Source organism: Hemicordylus capensis, chromosome 4 (genome assembly GCF_027244095.1).
Source record: "Hemicordylus capensis ecotype Gifberg chromosome 4, rHemCap1.1.pri, whole genome shotgun sequence".
NCBI lineage: Eukaryota > Metazoa > Chordata > Lepidosauria > Squamata > Cordylidae > Hemicordylus > Hemicordylus capensis.
The window spans coordinates 288,380,341-288,400,775 of NC_069660.1; the positions used below are offsets into that span (position 1 = coordinate 288,380,341).

Genomic DNA, 20,435 nt, shown 5'->3' on the forward strand with positions numbered 1-20,435 from the left:
GCCCCCATCCCAGAGCACCTGTGTCAGGCAAGTGACCAAGAGGGAGGTGCTGCAGAGGAGGAAGTGGACCCGGCAGAGATGCCAGGAGCAACCATCAGCAGCACAGCCGAGGAGTTCCAGAGAGAACAGGAGGCAGATCCAAGCTTGGCACCACTGTGAGAGGAGGTGAACCCCAGCTCACCACCTCTCAGCAAGATGCTGAGATCCAGGACCGTCATCCCAAAGGGGTTGCTGTATTGTATCTCCCTAAAAGTCACAGGAGGGGTGTGAACCCCAGAGGCAACTTGTGGTGCCTAAGAAACACTGGTTGCGCATCTTAAGGTTGGTGCATGACTACCCAAATGGGCACATGGGGGTTGGGGAAACCAAGAAAAGAATAAGGCAAAACTTTTATCGGACTGGATGTGGCCAGGACATGACTGAGTATGTGAAATCATGTGATATTTGCCAGAAGGTGGGGAGTAGCCAGGACAAGGAGCAGGCACCTTTACAACCCTTGTCTGGCAGGGGTGCTACACAGCCAAGAGTGACAATAGACATCCTGGGACCTATCCAACCGAAGACCCCACGGCGGAAGCAATACATACTGACTCTAGTGGACTGTGCCGCTAGGTGGCCAGAGGTGGTTACAGTCCAAGGACTGGGACTTGGGGGTGCCACAGCTGTTGGATGCCTACAAAGCTGTGCCTCACCCGAGCCTAGGATATTCTCCCTTTGAGCTAGTCTATGGGAGAAATGTCAGAGGGACTTTGGGATTGATGCGACGTCAGTGTGGGAGGGGGAAGGAAACTCCCCAGGGAGAAAATGTATTGGACTTTGGGGACAAGCCCTAAAACACTCTGAAAGAGCCCTTATCCCTTGCACAGCACAATCTGTGGGAGGCCCAAACCAAGCAAAGGGCCTGGCATGACCCACATGCCAGGGAGCAGATATTTGATCCAGGAGAACAGGTACTGGTCTACAGGCCAGTCAGGAACAACAAGCCCAATATGGAGATGTGGTGGAGGGAGTTTCAAACTGCTTTTGAGGCATTAAAAGCAGCTCCCAGTTTAAAAAAAGAAAAGAAAAGAAAAATTAAAAAAACCATCCTCCAAGCCCCAGATGTTAAAGACACTTTCACTCTAGCCACTGAGGCTTCTGAGAGGGGCATTGGAGCAGAGATGATACCATTGGGGCCAGATCAGGCCCTGCAGCAGGGTGTGGTCCTTAACCAGAAGCTGTCACAGGGGGAGAACCACTGGCTACAGGCAGGGGCGTATCTAGGGTGGGGCAGGCAGGGCACATGCCCCGGGTGCCACTTGAAGGGGGGCGCCATTTTTTAAAATGAAAAAAAAAAATTAAAAAATGGCCACCAAAAACAAAATGGCCACCACACATGCTCAAATGGCCTCTGTGAGGCCCTAGGCCATGCCAGGCCTCACAGAGGCCATTTGAGCATGCGTGGTGGCCATTTTTTTGGTGGCCATTTTTTTTAAAAAAGATTCTTTTAAAAATGGCCACCACACATGCTCAAATGGTCTCTGAGAGGCCCTATGTCCTAGGCAGCCTCCAAAATGGTCACCATGCTGATCTTTGCAGGCCCAAACAGCCCCGAAAATCAGCCCGTGACGGGCTATGGTGGTGAATTAAGAGGCCAGTGGGAGGAGACCGCCCCCCACAGCCTTTAGGAAGCCCCCCGAAGGGGCTACAGGTATTTTTTTGTTTGTTTAATATAATATAAGTCACTGTACACATATTCAGTTCGGCACTATGTACATGTCTTAATAATATGGCTATTAATGGTGAGTTTGTCTTTGAATCAGTGTGAAATCCTTAGTATGAAGGCCTACTGGGAGTTTCTTGCTCTCTTTCTCCCATTTTAACTGTCTTTCTGAAATACTAGAATATATTCCAAGCAGTGACACAGTTTACTCGGCATATCCTTTAATTATTTTCAGAGTATCTGGGAAAAGCCAAATTCTCCATTTATTTTTTAAACTTATGTAATAGTGATGCTACAATGGATAGTAGAGAATTAGACAGGGACTTCTGTTTAGTTTTCCAAGTACACCTCCACATAGTATTTGGGTATTTCATGAGCCCCAGCATACTAAAATTTGTAGTTTTCCAGCTAAATAGTTTTTGAAATATTAAAAGATTAACGAGCTCGACTTGTATTTTTGAGCTGATATTATGGTAAAGTTATCTGAAAGATGGGTGTCAGATGTTTGGACAGGGTGTGCTATTTCAGTGTTTGCCCTAGGCGCTATTTTCCCTAGATACGCCTCTGGCTACAGGGGTCTTAACACAAGAAGATCAACAACAACATCGTGACAGGTGCCTTGTCACATGATCCCTTTGAAGATGCCACCGGAAGCTAAGGAACTCTGGGGAGGGTGGAGGCAACAGGACAAGAGATTCCAAATGTTATTTTGAAAGTGTTATTGTTTAATACTGTTTTGTATGTATAGATAGTTCAGTTGGCAAGTCAAGCTTTGTACTCCCATCCCTTTTGAGACAGGAGCTGCCTACCTCTGGTCTCCACCTCCTAGTCTCATTTTAAGGAGGGGGTGGTGTAGTGACCAGTCTCCCCAACCTCTAAAGAGTTAACAGGAAGTGAACCCTTGTCTTGACTGACAGGCTGGTGAACTCCAGGGCTCAACAAATCAGTCCACAAGGTGGGTGGGACGTGAGAGCTGTAGGGGGAAATTCTGGGAAGAAGAAAGTAAGTCTGTGCTGGGAGTATGAAGGACATACAGCAATGGAGTTTGCTGCAGCAGAGTGACTGTAGATGCTTGTAAGACAGGATTGCAAGAGGCTTAATTCTCATTAGGAATTTGGTGAGTTCAAGGGAACAGGAGCCAGGGCTTTGGCTTCAGGAATTTAGTCTAGGAAAAGAGTGTTTAGTCAGACTTCATGTCAGGAATTTATATTTCTCTCTGTGTGTGCTTTGCATTTTCCTAAATATCTGTTCTTGCAACTGAGTAGCTAAAATTTTGGTGTGTACCACCCCATCTGTGTGCTTTTGAAGTATTCTTATAACCACTAAGTATTTCTAAGTGTATCTCAAAGCCAAAAGCCTCAGATAGAACTAGTCTGTGGTAATTTTAATAAAGACTCCCCCCCCACCTCTGCTCTTTACTTTTTACAAGCCTCCAAGGGTTGGTTATTAACCCAGCAGGAGGAAGTGGGTACAGAAGGGGGATTTATCTGGTGCAAAACTTGTCTCAAAGAGAGCTTGAGCTTGGCTAATTCACGTTAACTCCACGTGCAGGCAGACGCCTGGGAGAACAATTGATTTTATTCTTGCCTATGAGCGGGAGGTAGAAAAGAGGAATGGGGATCTTTTGGAGAGATCTTGTGGCAGCAGTAGCCTACCAGAACTTCTGGATATACCAGAATCTTTTCCTTAGCTTTCTGGGCTTGGAAAGTTTAAACACCAGTCTGCTTCTCAGAGCACACAAAAGGGATGACTCGGCACTAAAGTCTCCCTCGTGTTGAGAACTGGCTGAGTCAGCAGGAAAGGAAAGGAAATTTTCATTACCCATCAGTTTGCCACAGGGCTGGATTGGGAATTCCCAATCTGATCTTTGCAAGACTTTGGAAAAGTGGGGAGGACAAAGAACTGTTGACTTCAACTTCTCCCTGGGCTTTTGCAAAGGCTTTTAAGGGTTGGATCTGGCATTTTGTTACGGTCCAGGCCTGATTTATATACTAAATATGCTTATTAGCTAGCATACCAAATTAGGCCTGGCTCATAGTGTCACCAAGTGACCAAGTTCTTTTATATGGTGACCATGTAGGATCTGGGTGCATGGAAGAAAGGAGATCACACCAATCCTCAAAGATTCAATGGGCTTTATTGAGTATAAAAGAATAACAACATCAATTCTAGTTGAGCAGAAAGCAGAACACTCTATCAATATTACCAACAGTATTTAAACAGAACATCCTAGCCAGTACCAATATTCAACCAGTGTGTTCCTAACTACCATATGTGTGTGTGTTAAATCTTCCTAGAGCCTAATACAATTCAGATATAGATGGGAAAAAGGCGGGGGGGTGTAAGGAAAGCTGAGGGCTGGCATGGTTCAGGAATTAGTAGAGGGAAAAGGGTGGGGGGAAGGAGAAGGAGGGGGAAAGATGGAGGGGCCCAAGGCTTGTAAGGAGCAGCATATTACCAGGATCAGAGAGATTTGAGAGCGGTGGATCTCTTTAGCTGAAGGAGCGAGGCGCTTGGCTGGAGACAGGAGCGTTTGCTGTTGCTCAGATCACGGCTGAGAGCCAGAGCACCATGGCTGGGGAAGTCTTGACTTCTCACTGCGCAGTAGAAGTCACAGACAGCTCCTGTCCATGGACAGAGTTCCTGCTGTTGCCCTGCGGCTTAGCAGCAAACTCTGGCATTGTTTGTGAGCATATCTTGCTGTAGGCACAAGACTGCAGTGCTAACTCTCTGTCCAGTAGCCTCATTCTTTATAGTGCATTTTCCTTTGATCTCTCATAGAATCTATTCAAATCTCCTCTTTTCCTGGGTCCTCAAAAGGGGTGACAATGCTGTTACCTTCTGGACAATGTCTTTTAATTATTCAGGATATTGGCCAGTCCAGAGAGATCTTAATCCCATCTTCTGTTAGCTGCTATCTTGAGGAGGGGGCATTGCCCAAGGCAAATCTGCCTCTCTGAGCTGCAATGGGCATCTTCTCTTGTCCCCAGATTTGGGCCTGGTCCCAGAAGGTGTTAGTAAAAGGACTAAATCTACAGGTGTTCTCCTAGGGTGGAATTTCTATAGACTGAGTAATCCCCTTTGGGCATAGCAGAGCAATCATTGACAAAGATTAACATAGACTTCTTGTAACAGGAAAGGGGAGATCAGCCCCTGGCCTCTTCCACAGACACTATCTGATAGTGAGTTACATTTTAGCATATTGATTAGCTCAGGCCTAGCTTTTGCGCTTCCTTGAGTAGCCATTTCATAATACAATGCTGGATCGCCTCCTCCTTCACAGAGCAGTTGACCTGGGTGTCAGTTCACCTTGAGTCCAGGCCTTAATTGAACTCTTAATAAAAAATGAAATCAGACACAGGCCTGAATTCCACATACTTCTGAGTTGGTACCTTTAAGTCTGAGGTTGGGGTGCTCATAACAATTTGCAAGGGGCATCCAGAGAGGAGGGAGGTTGCAAGCATCCAGCCTCTCCTCTTCTTGCAAATTGCTGGGGGAATAGGCTTGGGATGGGCTGCCACTAGGCAGTTTCCTGCCCTGCCCTTCCAGCTGGGACTGGCCCTAGTGGAGAAAGCACAGCGGGGGTGAGGCAGCATTTGATACTCCTGGTGCCCCTAGTAGCAGCTTAAGCTCCTGTGGTGCCTGAGGTCGGGGAGCAATATGCTGCCTCCCCCCATAGCCCATGAAGGGAGGCCAAAGTCCACACCCCCAGTTACTTTGCCCAGCAGCATGATGTGAACTTGAGCTGTAGCTGCCCTCACACTTCTCTGTCTCCATCCTCCACTCCACTCCTGCCCTGAGTTTTGAAAAGTCAGGGAAGAAGGCAGGAAGTGTTTTGAGCCAGGGTGTACAGTGCTGGCCTAGACTGTCCTCTCCACAGAGATACTCGAGGCCAAGGCTGCTCAACTCAGCCCTCTTCCTGGAGATGCTGGCCTGCAGTTCCCATAATTCCTGGCTATTGGTCACAGGGGCTGGGGATTATGGGAGTTATAGTCCAAAAACTGCTGGGGTCTGTGTGCAAAGTTGAGCAGCCCTGCTCTAGGCCAATACACTACTGGCTCAGTCCACTTCCTCCTTCTATGTCTTTTGCAGAGCTGTGGCAGAGGAGGAATGACATCTTGGAGTGGCTGTTTGCCAGGCAGGTTGGTATTGCTTGAAGAGCTGCTTGCATGGCAGAGGGAGGAAAATGAAGTGGTGAGGGGCATTTTCTTGCCCTGTGGATGCCCCCCAAATCTGCCAGTCTAGGCAGCTGCCTCAGATTGCCTCATGGGAGGCTGGGCCCCCAATCACTGCCTTTTCAAAAGGCAGGGGAAGTGAGAGGATTGACTGTGTGGGGAGGAGGTGCAGTGGTGGTAGTAGCAGGAGGGATGCTATTGCTGCTAGCTGATTGGGACAGTCACCCCTACACCATTGGGGCTGGTGAGGGAGGCAGTGGGCCAGTGGAAGCAACTAATTCACTGTCTGCACCAGTCTGCCGCCGAAGGTGACTGCCTCACTAGCAGGCCAGCCATGAACCATACTATGCTATGAATTTTACTATGCTTTATAAAGCATGAGGCACAGTTAAAATATATATAAGCAAGCAACACACAGTTACAGCACTCTGCATTTTTTCAGACTCTGGCAAAATAATTATTATGACTTGTCGTGTTTAATAGTTTTATTATTTCTCCTGACATAAATAAAAAGCTAGGGTTGATTATTAAGGATGCAATCCTATCCTATACAAATATAAATTTACTTGTATAGGAGTAAGTTGTACTCAACTCAAGGGGGCTTACTTCTTCATAAACATTCATAGGACTGGATGCACTCCTAAAGCACTCCCATAGTATTTTGTGGATGATCAGTGCTCTGAATCAAATCACAGGTCACCTGCAATCTGCATGGGGATTCAACCCTGCTAATTGCAGCTCGTGCATAGGAATGGTGTTCTCCTTTACTGTATATAGAACTCAGTTTGTACATCTTTTTTGTGACAGCAACATTCATTAGGGGCACATGTTCTATTACCTACTATATTGACTTGCATTTGAGAGTTGTATAATGCCTGTGTCATGCTCTTTGATGTCCTGACGTTTATAGTTATGTGTTCTTACAGTTGATTATCACAAGTGGAAATGGACATTGGACTTTAACAAGTCCCTTGTTATGACTCTCAGAAACTTTTCATTTGATGAAAGGGACATAAAAGCTTATGCCATAAAAAATCTGTTAATCTTTAATCTTCAAATCTGTTAACCTTTAAGGTTAATCAATCAATCAATCAATCAATCAGTAAGTCTTTGCAACAACTTTTTGTTGTTTTTGCTGCAACAGACATCCACATGGCTACCCTTTCTAAAACTGTTTCCTTCTGTTTATGGTTAATATTGACCTTACTTATTCCCTCTCTGAATGTTGCCCTGGCAATTCAATCCTCAAAGCTCTTTATGCCCAGATACTATTTTTTCTATCTTTATTCCTAATGGATAATGTAAACACAACACATCAGTGGTATTTCTCAATAAACCAAAACAATAATGTGGAGATATGCAGAGGTAAAGAGAAACAGGGCAAGCAGTGGAGATCTGATTCCCTCCTCCACCTTCCTGGCTCTAGTGACAACCACACCACACCTATCTCTTAAGTTGAAATGAAAAACACCTGGCACCAGTGGGTCTCTCTGGAATCCATACCAGGGTGGTTTCCAGATAGTGAGACTTACAATGCAAAAAGTGGTGTAAAACATTTTGTGTGTCGGATTCAAACTGCAGTTGAAATCCGTTGTAAGCTACAACAGGGAAATACAGCTATTTTTCTGCGATGCATTTGTGACGTTATAGGGCTACAATGCAGCAACGACATCCGAAAGAAGGCATCAAAAATGTGAACGGCATCTTGCTTACCGTGCAGGGACAGCGCAGACAGTGTGGAAGCACACTTAAGGGATACATTGTGACACTGTGGTAGCGTGCAATCTGGAAATCACCCCGGAAGAACCACCTCTGACCTTCCCATTCAGAAACAGCTCAGAGGTTGCAGCGGGTGGAGGAAATCCCCAGAATCAATTCCATGGGGCAGTCAGTGTCCACAGCTGCCCTTCTTTAGGATCCAGGTGTGACTAGACCATACTGAGGCAGAAAGGTGAAAGAAGAAGCATACCCTCCCCACTGGCTATGGGCCTGTTATAAACTGCAGACGTTGGGGTCTGGATCCTACAAAAGGTATTACTAATGACTTTCATGGGCTTCCTGGAGGAAAATTATCTTCTGTCATTTAAAGATGTGGACAGAGGAGTTTAAGTGCCTTCTAGCCACTAGGTGATGCTACACTATTCAGCTTCTATTGATTCTATGCAGCACCATTTAAAATTAATGTCTAGTTTTGCTGACATAAAGATCACCATATTTCTCTCTACTTCCATTCTCTACCTTACAGGCGCTTGTATGCTTTAATTAGCTCTAGAGACAGAACCAAATAACTGCTAAACTGTATGTTTTCTATTTTTAAAAAAGCGGGGTGGGGAGCAGCCATTATGGTTTCTTAGTTCTGGCTGGGTGCAGCATCTGGCACCTTGAGCCAGCGTGGTGTAGTGGTTAGAGTGCTGGACTAGGAATGGGGAGACCCGAGTTCAAATCCCCATTCAGACATGAAACTAGCTGGGTGACTCTGGACCAGTCACTTCTCTCTCAGCCTAACCTAATTCACAGGGTTGTTGTGAAAGAGAAACTCAAGTATGTAGTACACAGCTCTGGGCTCCTTGGAGGAAGAGCGGGATATAAATGTAATAATCATCATCATCATCATCATCATCATCATCAAACTAATCCACTCCTGCACTGCATCTTTGTGGTTCTGACATTGTACCCAGCTTCTCCCCCCACTCACCCATCCTCTTTTGGATGAACTGTTGTGGAGGAGAACCCAAACACTTACTGTTCACAACTTTGTTAGCATTATAATTGGTCCTACTACCAGGCTGTGGCTGGTTTGTGGCTATTACTACTTTTTTCTTCTTATGAGGAGGACCCCAGAATTTATTCTACTCCATTCCCTGCCCCCTACATGAGCAGCAGGAGGAGGAAGAACAGTGGGTGCTGATAGGGGTACTACTATCAGGCTCTTGCTAACAGGGTAGCTGGTAAGGAAAATGCCAGGTTGGCAGAGGAAGATTAGCGACTGCCTCACCAGGCTTCATTAGTAGTCTGGCTGGGAGCATCCTGCTTCCCACAATGAATAGTGGAAGCAGTTTTATACTGAGTCAGACCACTGGTTCATCTAGCTCGGTACTGTGTCTGTACTGGCTGGCAGCAGCTTTCAAGCAACTGAAAGCCAGCGTGGTGTAGTGGTTAGAGTGCTTGACTAGGACTGGGGAGACCTGTGTTCAAATCCCTATTCAGCCATGATACTTGCTGGGCGACTCTGGGCCAGGCCAGCCACTCCTCTCTCAGACTAACCTACTTCACTGGGTTGTTGTGAGGAGAAACTTAAGTATGTAGTACACCGCTCTGGGCTCCTTGGAGGAAGAGAGGGATATCAAATGTAAATAATTTCAGGCAGCAGCCTTGCCTAGCTCTGCCTGCAGTGATGCTATGCCAGGGGGATGGAACCTGGTACCTTTGAATGCAAAGCCATCATATTTCCAGGGATAAAATCCTTGATTTTGAAAACAAAACCCCGAGGCTAAGCTCTCTGGTTGGCAAGTATGATCAAGTATAACAGAGAAATCAGCCATAAGTATTCACCCCTTCCCTGAAGTCTCGTGTGAAAATAACGCATGACAAGATATACTTCCTTGAGCCTTGCGCCTCAAGCGGCCACCGGGGTGAACTACACCAAATCCCGAAAGTCCGCCACTTCATCGTCGCCCTCCTTTCCCCGTTCAATCCGAGCCCCGCCCCTCCCTCTAGCTCCGCCCAGTCATCGCCTCCGCTTTCATCCGGGCTACTGCAACTGACTGCGCGTAGAAGGGGAAGCGGGCGGTCAGCTGATTTCTTCTCTCGTCACGTGACTCGCTGGAAGGCGCTGCTGTCACGGCGAAGGGAATGGAGGAGCAGTGACGGGGAAAAGACCCCTTCCGGCGCCTGCCGTTTCCCTGCGCCTCGTCTCTGCCTGCTGCTCTCTGCCCGCTGGGCAGACCCGGTAAGTGCGCGGCGGGTGGCGGCGGGCTTGTGGAGAGGCTGGGTAGCGAGGCTCCCACTGAGCTCCCGCTGATTCCTCGTCGCGGGGAGGCAGGCAGCCCCGGAGAAGGGCTTCCCGCTTTCCTCCGCCCTGACCTCTGGTTCTCCTTACGAAAAGCGAGGCCCGAGGCAAGGGACGCTTCCGCACAGGTTAGCCGCCTTTATTCGAAAGGGAGGAAGGGGCGACTCTTCCAGTCCGCGGGAGGCGGGAGCCTGGCCTCCCGCTCTTCTTCCCCGGCGGCAACCCCCTCACAGATTCCTTCAGGCAGAAGCTTTCTGTGGGGCCCGGCTGCAGCGCGCTTCTTCAGACGCCCCAAGAGTGGGCTCTCGTCGGCGAGCGCTTCTGCCCCCAAAGCGCCCTTTGGGTTTTAGGGTGTTGCCATCGGACAGATGTGGCAGAAGCTTTCGTAGCCTGTCTCTAAAGCAACCGATCAAACGCGCTTTCGTCGTCAAAGCTTCTGCCATAACGGATCTGTAAGTCCCTCAGATATTTGAAGGTTGCTATCATATCCCCACCTCTTAATTGTCTCTTCTCCAGGCTAAACATACGCAGCTCCTTCAATCCTTCCTCATAGCACTTTGATTCCAAACCCCTCACTGTCTTGGTTGTTCTCCTCTAACCTGTGCCAGTTTCAGTGCCATCCTCCTTCCAAATCATCATTTATGAAACTGTTGAACAGCTCAGTGCCCAAGCCAGGGCAAAAGCCCTGTGGCACTCCACTTAAAATCTTTCTCCAGGATAGCATGAAGCTGTTAATGAGTACTCATTGGGTATGGTGATTCAACCTACTGTGAATCCATTTAATATGATTATCTAGTCCATATTTTACCTATTTTTGTGATATATCCTCAGTGAGGATATCGTGGGAAACTTTAAATGAAATCAAGATACTCTGGCTACATCAGTCCCATGATCTACTAAACTAGTTATCAGAAAGGTGAGATTTGCCTGGCATGATGTGTTCTTGACAAACCCATTCTGGTTCTTACTAATCACCTACCTAAGTATTACCTAAGGCTGCAATCCTATGCACACTTAGATAGGAGTAAGATTTATTGAACACAGTGGATTTACTTTCATTGATAGGATTATGTTGTAAATGTAGCTAAGGTTGCTGTATACATTATGTATATGTGTGTATATGTAATATCAGAATTGGGCATTCACCTGTATTACGGATTCAAGTGGATTAGAACTGGAAGGAAATGGGAATGAATAATCCATATATGAAACTGATTTAGTCTGTTTATATAATGCTTTTTATGTGCATAAAGCTTTATAGAGAGAATGAGAGGACAGAGCCCAGCTTACAACCTAGAAAAAGAAGCAAGGGAAACGAGAGGGAATGTGGGGGCGGGGACTAAGAAGTAGGGAGAGGAAGAAAGAGTATTCTTTCAAATCCTCCAGCAGTTTTCTTTTTTTAAAGAACACTGCAGAGGCTTGAGTAGTGATGGATAGCCATACTTGCTGTGCTTTAGTACCTTCCAGACTGTGCTGCTGTTTAAAGGGGGAAAGTCTGGAAGATCCAGAAACTTCTCCCATGCAGGAAGACTTCCAGTAGCCAGTCGAGAGAAGTGGACTGTGAGCTGACATGTCTTTACTGTGTGTTTCCTATTTTCCTAACATGGTTTTTTAAAACATCCTATACAAAGCTTATGTGTAATCTCTGAAATTCATTCTGACACTTCCTTATTCTGATAGACTTCCTCCTTCAAAATTGTAAGAGCAATTATATTAAAGGAGAAGTTTCTGTAAAAGACTTCTTGGAGGAGAAATGACACAGAAATAGCAATGAAGGAGAAATAACACACCTAACAGTAAACAAAGAATCTTGTGGTAGATCTCAGATCAATAAGGTACCTTACAGACTAGTGCATTTATTGAGGCATGTGTTACATCAGAAGTGGTGTTCTTGGTTTAGAAAATACAGTATGTCCTACTTCTGTTACTGTAAGAAATTCCATAAGAAAAAGGGATGTTGGCTTGGGTACACATTCTCAATTCAGCAGAGTTCTTGTATAATGATCCTTCAGTATTTCATTAAATTGTGGTGTTATAGAATGTTACAGCTGAGTTATGTGATGTAAGCAGTTGTAGAAGTACTGGGTGATGTGGTGTTTTGGAGAAGTCTAATTAGGCTTAGAGGAAAATAGGTTAAAAACAATGTGTGAAACTGCATCACATGTCTATCTTTGTTATGAGAACTGATCATGGAGATGTTGAATTTCCATGCTTTTGGGTCCATTTATCATATGAATAGCAGACAAGTTTCACAGTTCTCTCTAGTTAGACTTGAATTCTTCTATTAATTGTACTTTTATACCCTCCTTCCACAATGCTTTTTAGAGAAGTATTGTGTGTTGATTGTCAAGGGACTGTGAGCGTCCTGTCTCTGCATCATGCAATTGTGAAAAGTTTGTGAACTAGACTGCAAAATCTTTACAGTGGCATCTAAAGACCTCATTTTTTTCTTGGATTTTTAAAGTGATATCTTACCCATTTTAATATTTCATTATGGATGGTATATTTAAAGTATGAAATGCTTACAGTAGGTATTGCCATTCTCCTAGTTACTTTGCTGCTTTGCACTTTGGTTCTCTGAACCAAGATCTTAGAAAGCTTTCTGTCTTAAATGTCTCTGCAATCTGCAGGTTCCTTGTAAGATATTGAAAATCTCCATTTTTACTTAAAAATATAAGTAAAAGTAGATGCCGTATCAATCATGTCATGTGTGCCCTGAGAGGAAGGCATAAAAAGGAGGTGCCCAGCCCAGGGGAGAGCATAACATCGGCCCCTGTAGAGACCAGCTCTGGCCTGTGAGGACTGTTGAGGCAGCCCCCCACCTTCCCAGGAGTACTGAAAGACCAGTGTCCCCTGGGAGGAAGGCAAGAAAGGAGGCACCCAGGCCAGGGAGCTCTTCTCCTCGGCTCCTGAAAAGACCAACAGCCTGAGACAACATTTTATTAATCTGTTATTTGCTTCTTTAATATTGTAAACCACTTTGGGTGCCTTTTCTCAAGGCAGAAAAGCAGTATTAAAATGTAGCAAATAAATAAATATGTAGCCCTGCATGTTTGACTTTTTAAAAAGGTAAATAGCAACCATGGGGGTGGGGGCAAATCCTGTTTGGGACCATGGCTAGGGCAAAGCCCTCTTGCCCACACATCATGGTTCCAGTCCAGATCAGGAGCCACTGCAGCTGCTGTTTAGACTTTTTAAAGTGTAGGACTAAACAATGTGATTAATACCTAGTTTGGTACTAAGCCACACCTAGCCGAAAGTTCTCCTAAGATATAACCTGGTGAGATATGACAAAAAAATTTCTGTACCTGCTCATATTTTAAGTGGTTTTCAAACTGTGTTCCAGGGAGCCCTGGCGTTCCTTGAAAGCTTATTGGGGATTCCTTAATGAGAAAGTTGGTGGCCAAGTTCTCAGGATAGTGTGTTGCATTGAGAATGTGGCTACAAAAAGGCCTGAGCCTGTGTGCTCCTGCTTCCCCCACTTTCCTCCTTGGCTCCAGCATGGAGCTGTGACAAAACAATCATTTTTCTTAAACCACAGCTCTGAATGTCATCCAAACTCAGGAGCCATGGCTTAACTATGAATTACAAATGAGATTATGAAATTGGGATTAAATTGGGTGATATATGGAGTTGTAGTTTAATAGATGAAGATTCTTTGGGCATATGAAGTGAGGAGAGGTAAGGAGATACACAGGCTTGCAGCTCATTCAGATTATGTTCATGACCAATAGTTGGTTGGGCATCTGAACCAGCTTAATAATGGCAAATGGTTGGTCTAAGGAACCCTCCTCCATGAAGCAAGAACATTACCTAGATCACAGCTGACCTTTCCCTAGAGAGCTTCATGCTACGGAGGGTTGATAGTAGTAGATGTCTGCTATTGTCGGCATTACTTTGCAGAGTTCAGTTCTAGTGAAATGTTGACTGTGTTTTAAGTAAGGTTCTTGGTTCATGGAGGATAGCAATGAAATTCAGCTGGTTGAGCAATTTGTCCTCTGCATCAATTGAGTAGACATTCTAGAATTTAGAACATATCACAGAATCAACATGCAGGTATTCTCAGCTGACAAGTTGTAGAAACAGTTCCCTGAAGGTAGGAGGTTTGAAAATCCTCTTCTCAGGGATATTGTGAGAAATCTGATGTCACCTGGAGGGGCTCGTTTCTATTGCAGTAATCAAAAGCTCTACATGGATGATTGATTTTTCAACGAAATCTGTTTTTCATGCAATAGTTAAAGGATTTATTCAGTCCTTTTTTCTGGGTGGGGGGAGGTACTGGAACTAATTGATTACTCCTTGAGGAAATGGAGCAATTATAATGAATATTATTATTAAAACATTCCCAATGATCTGCAGATAACAAATTGTGCATGAACAATCCTACCACTTATATTAGGTGAATGCAGGGCTCTGTGGTCACTAGGAGTCGACACCGACTCGACGACACACTTTACCTTTACTACATTTTACATCAGAATATGCTCGGGGAAAGGCTGACCCACCCCACCCCCCATTTATAGCAGAAATTCTGAATACAGTTGTCATATTCTAACTGTTATTGTTTAACAGATTTTTAATACACAATAATCAGATCAATAATTACAAAACATCATGCCCAAGAAAAGCAGAGCCCCTCACTTCCCGTCCCTCCGCTCCTGCTCTCCCACAGCCTTCTTCCTTCTCCCTTCTCCTCCTCCCGCTTCCTTGCTTCCTCTTTCCCTGCTTCCCTTGCCCTCTACTCATTTATGCCCAGAGAAAGTGCTATGCACAGCCTTGTGTCTCTCCCCTCGTTCTCTCCTGGGCAAGTGCTTTGCATGCTGCAGAGCTGGCCACGATGCCATGCTCCTCCCCACTGCAGTGGCGGGAGGAAGGAAGCAAGAAGCATCACACTGCAAAAAACGCTTCTACATGATTGTGTGGGAGGAAGGAAAGAACCAGCTGAGTTGGGGGGAAATGCGTGCGGTGGAAAAGGGAAGAAATGCTGCAGCAGCGGCTTGTCCCGGCAGAAAAAAGGGTGCTAGAACTCCGTTCTGGTGTGTTCTGCAGGTGGGGGGAGCCCTGGATTATTTGAGACAAACTGTTCTAGTGGTACATATTTATAATTATTGTAAGTCCCAACCCCCAGAAGTTTAGGTGCTTCTAAACTTGAAAAACATAGTTAAATTTGAAAAAACTGTCAAGCTCTTGGGAAATAAAATAGGAAAATATAAGTCAAAAATATCTTAAAATCTGTTTTGTTTTGAGTGCAGTCTTTGGTCTGCACACTTTCTCCCCTTAGTTCTTCTTCTTCATTTTAATTAAAATTTTATTAGAGTTCCCCCTGCTTCAAAATACAATGACAGGAAGGTATCATACTATGGAATAAAAATGACACATAATTCTAACATAGATTGCCCCTGCATCAATCATTTAAATAACCAGTTTTGAACAGAAATAGTAGATTCAGCTGACTTCTGCTCTTGTAGATGAAAGTAGAGCCAGCTGATAATTATTCCTTAGTTCTATTTTTATTAAGTGCTGTAAAAGTTGGAGGGTTTTTTTAACAGCCTCATCCTAAGCATGCTTATTTGAAAATAAGCTTCACTGGCTGCTGCCTGACTCAACAGTACTTACTCAGGAGTTATACTAAAGCAGAAGTTCTCATCCTTGGGTCCCTGGATGTTGTTGGACTGCAACTCCTATCATCCCCAGCCACAAGGAGATAATGTGAGTTGTAGTCCAACAGCATTGGGAGACTCACAGTTAAGAACCTCTTCTCTAAAGGGCTACTAAATTTCAATAGGATTTCTTCTAGTAAATTTAGAATATAAGCCCCAGAGTTCAATAAAACTTGGTTTCAAGTTAATGTGTAGAGATTACAGCCATAACTGCTGGTTTTGACTTTTAAAGCCCTTAACGGTTTGGGCCTGGGATACTTGAGGGACAGCCTGTTCTCAAGGGTTACTGCTCGCTTGATGAGATCATCTGAGGGGACTCTGCTCCAAGTACCAACAATGAGGGAGGCTCGGTTGTTGTGCATGTGAGACAGGGACTTCTCTGTTGCTGCCCCCAGACTTTGGAATGCTCTCCCAATTGTCATTTGCTCCTCGGACTCCATCACAGTTTTTAGAAAGCTTGTTAAATCTGGGCTTTTTATCCAGGCCTTTACGTGATTGTTTTATTGCTGCTTCTGTGTGTTTTTATCTGTGTACATTTTTTATGTTTGTATTTTATATATTTTAAATCAGATTTGTTGTTGTATTTTTAGCTTAATATTTTTAACTGTTATTTTTATTATGTGTTTTAACGTTTGAAACCGCCTTGGGATTGTCTTTAATGAAAGGTGGTATATAAATTTAACAATAAATAAAATAAAAAATGAAATGAAAGGCTTTTGAGGTGTAAATTTCTGCTTAATTTCAAAATATTGCCCTTTTGTACCTATCCTTTTGCTTCGTTTAAGAACAGCCCTGCTACATCAGGCCCAAGGCCCATCTAGTCCAGCATCCTGTTTCACACAGCGGCTCACCAGATGCTGCTGGAAACCTACAGGCAGGAGTTGAGGGCATGCCCTCTCTCCTGCTGTTACTCCCCTGCAACTGGTACTCAGAGGTAATTTGCCTTTGAGGCTGGAGGTGGCCTATAGCCCTCTGACTAGTAGCTGATGATAGACCTCTCCTCCATGAAGTTATCCATACCCCTCTTAAAGCCATCCTGGTTGTTGGCTGTCACCACATCTTGTGGCAGAGAATTCCACAAGTTGATTATGTGTTGTGTGAAAAAGTACTTCCGTTTGTTGGTCCTAGATTTCCTGGCAATCAATTTCATGGGATGACCCCTGGTTCTAGTGTTATGTGAGAGGGAGAAGAATTTCTCTCTGTCCACTTTCTCCACTACATACATGATTTTATAGACCTCATTCATGTCTCCCCGCAGTCGTCTTTTTTTCTAAACTAAAAAGCCCCAGGTGTTGTAGTCTTGCCTCATAAGAAAGGTGCTCTAGGCCCCTGATCATCTTGGTTGCCCTCTTCTGCACCTTTTCCAGTTCTACAATGTCCTTTTTAAGATGTGGTGACTAGAATTGTATGCAGTACTCCAGGTGTGGCTGCACCATCGTTTTGTATAAGAACATTATAATACTAGCAGTTTTATTTTAATCCCCTTCCTAATGATCCCTAGCATGGAATTGGCCTCTTTCACAGCTGCCGCACACTGAGTCGACACTTTCAACTAGCTGTCCACCACGACTCCACGACTGACTCTCCTGGTCAGCCACCAACAGCTCAGATCCCATCAATGTATACTTGAAGTTGGGGTTTTTCGTCCCAATGTGCATCACTTTACACTTGCCAACACTGAACCACATTTACCACTTTTTTGCCCACTCACCCAGTTTGGAGAGATCCTTTTGGAGCCCCTCACAATCCGTTTTGGATTTTACTACCTGAACGAGTTTGGTGTCATCTGCAGATTTGGCCACATCACTGCTTACCCCTATTTCTAGATAATTTATGAATACATTAAAAAGCACCTGGCCCAGTACAGATCCCTGGGGGACCCCACTTCTTACTACTTTCCACTGTGAAAACTCCATTTATCCCTACCCCCTGTTTCCTGTCTTTCAACCAGTTAGCAATCCACACCTGGACTTGTCCCCTTATCCCATGACTGCTAAGTTTCCTCAGGAGTCTTTGATGAGGAACTTCGTCAAAAGTGCTTTGGATGTCCAGGTATGCTATGTTAACCACATCACCTTAATCCACACACTTGTTGATATGGCTTTGCGGAAACCATGCTGGTTCTTTCCCTGCAGGGCCTGTTCTTCTATGTGCTTTACAATTTTATCCTTGAGGATGCTTTCCATCAATTTGCCTAGAACGGACGTTAAGGTAACTAGCTTGTAATTTCCCAGATTGCCCCTGGATCCCTTTTTGAAAATTGGTGTTATATTGGCTACTTTCCAGGCCTCCGGTACAGAGCCTGATTGCAGGAATAAGTTATATATTTTAGCAAGGAGGTCGGGAGTTCCACATTTGAGTTCTTTAAGGATTCTTGGATAGATGCTATCTGGCCCTGGCGATTTGCTAGTTTTCAGTTTTTCCAGACAGTTTAGAACATCATCTCTTGTCACTTCTGTCTGGCTCAGTTCTTTAGCCTCCATCCCCAAAAAGCCTGTTTCAGGAACAGGTATATGCTCAGTATCCTCTGCCATGAAGACAGATGCAAAAAACTCATTCAGCTTTTTTCAACCTCCATATCCTCCTTAATAATCCTTTTCACTCCCTCACTATCTAATGATCCAACCACCTTCCTGGCAGGTTTCCTGCATCTAATGTATTTAAAGAAGTTTTTGTTATTCCCCTTGATGCTTTTAGCTAAATGTTCCTCAAACTCTCTTTTTTGTTTCCCTTATTGTCACCTTGCATTTCTTTTGTCAGAGTTTGTGTTCCTTTCTGTTCTCGTCATTTGGACAGGCCTTCCAATTTCAGAAGGAAGTCTTCTTCCCTTTTATGGCTTCCTTGACAGTACCTGTTAGCCATGCTGGCATCCTCCTGGACTTAGTGGTACCTTTCCTCCTTTTGGATATACAGTCTAACTGGGCTTCTAGTATTGTGGTTTTAAATAAACTCCATGCATTCTGGAGCGAAATGACTCTCCTGATTTTTCCCTTTCAGTTTTCTTTTCACCATACTCCTCATTTTGGATCTTCTGATATCCTTCTTCTGAAATTCAAAGTGTCTGTGTTAGACTTCCTTGATGATTCTCTCCCCACATATATGCTGAATTTGATTGCACTATGGTCACTGTTCCCCAGAGGGCCGATGACATTGAGATCACGCTTCCTGGGTGCCACTCAGGATGAAGTCCAAGGTCGCCTTCTCTCTGGTTGGTTCCATGACCTACAGTTCTAGGGCACAGTCATTCAGTGTATTTAGAAATTTGACCTCTTTGTCATTACCTGACCATGAATTTACCCAGTCTATGTGTGGGTAATTGAAGTCATCCATTATTACTGCCCTGCCTCTCCTTGAAGCCTCCGTTTTCCTCTTGCAAACTCACTGACAGCACGTTTTGATCCGGTGGGCGATAGCACATTCCCAGTAGCACGTTTCCTTTCAGGCCTTTTATTGTCACCCATGGGGTTTCTTTGGAGGACTCCGGTCCACCTAGGTTTTTACTTGGTTAGATTCTAACCCTTCTGTAACATACAGTGTTATTCCACCTCTAAGTTGCCCCTTCCTGTCCTTTCTATAGAGTTTATATCCAGGGATAACAGTGTCCCACTGGTTCTCGCTGTTGCACCATGTTTCTGTTATGCCCACTATATCTATTTCTGCGTTAGCAACCAAGCACTCCAGCTCACCCATCTTGGCTCAACGGCTTCTGGTATTGGGATGTAAGCACCTATACACTGAATCTCTTACCTGGTGTATGCTATCTTTCTTTTGACTCTTTGACCATCTGGCACAGCCTTCTGCCTGCTCTTTATATGGTTCTGCTCTGTCCCCTTCTGTTTTATCAGAATCCTTTACACCTTCACACTTTAAAGGATGGCATTTGCTGACTGGATACTGTCCAGCTCCTGTCGGCTATTCCCCAGGTGTCATTTTAAAAGCTGCTCTGCAACCATTTTGATTTTAAGCGCCAGCAGTCTGGTTCCATCTTAGTTCAAATGCAGACCGTCTCTTTTGTACAGGCCTTGCTTGCCCCAAACTATTCCAGTGCCTAACAAATCTAAACCCCTCCTCCCGGCACCAGCATCTCATCCACTCACTGAAACCCCTCATCTCTGCCTGTCTCACTGTACCTGCGTGTGGAACAGGTAGCATTTCGAGAATGCTAACTTTGTGCTCCTGGACTCCAATACACTACCTGTCAGCCTAAATTTGGCTTCCAGGACCTCCCAACTACATTTCCCCACATCACTGGTGCCGACATGCACCACGACAACTGTCTCCTCCCCAGCACTGCCTAACAGCCTATCTAAACGCTGTGTGATGTCCGCAGCCTTCACACCAGGCAGGCAAGTCACCGTGTGGTCAACATGCGGGTCACAAACCCATCTCTCTATACCTCTAATGATCGAATCGCCCACTACAAGGAGGCCTCCACCCCACCGGAGGAGTATCCCCTGTGCTTGAGGTTTCTAGCCATTGATAGTTGTGTCAGTGCTTTTTTGAAAGTTTTATGGGAGGCTAATTGCTGCTTTCCTCTTGTAGAATTTGTATATCTAAACTCTGTTACTTGTATTTCTGTTAGTGGTTTGTTAGAACAATAGAGTGCAGGGTATTGATCTTGGAATACCTTGAGTGCATAAGCTCATATAAACAAACTAATTATGAACTTTGGAACTGAAGATTCCATTACCTCTAGTCTAAGGAAAAGAAAGGCTCAGTGGCTGCAAATCTGTGCAGTTGTAAAGAATTTAAGGTTGTGCAATCAAAGCAATATCTACTATGTAAACTTTTTGCTTCCCACTTTCTTTCTGTGTCTTAAGGTTGGCAATAATTGTTCTTCTCCTTTTGCACCCAGGGCTGCTTTATGCTGTTCAAACCTTGCCCAGCTC

General features: G+C 44.7%; 1 protein-coding gene across 2 annotated transcripts in view; it reads left to right on the forward strand.

Moving 5' to 3' along the window:
- The first annotated feature begins 7,781 nt into the window (after nucleotides 1-7,781).
- Nucleotides 7,782-20,435, forward strand: part of ATP6V1C1 (ATPase H+ transporting V1 subunit C1) — a 50,120-nt gene continuing 37,466 nt past the window's right edge. The window contains exon 1 of one of the 2 annotated variants that reach the window (XM_053250438.1): nucleotides 7,782-7,908. The gene's annotated coding sequence lies outside the window, so the exon portion shown is untranslated. Of the gene's footprint in view, nucleotides 7,909-9,641; nucleotides 9,827-20,435 lie in introns of those variants that run through there. The other variant, XM_053250437.1, reaches the window with a different exon arrangement.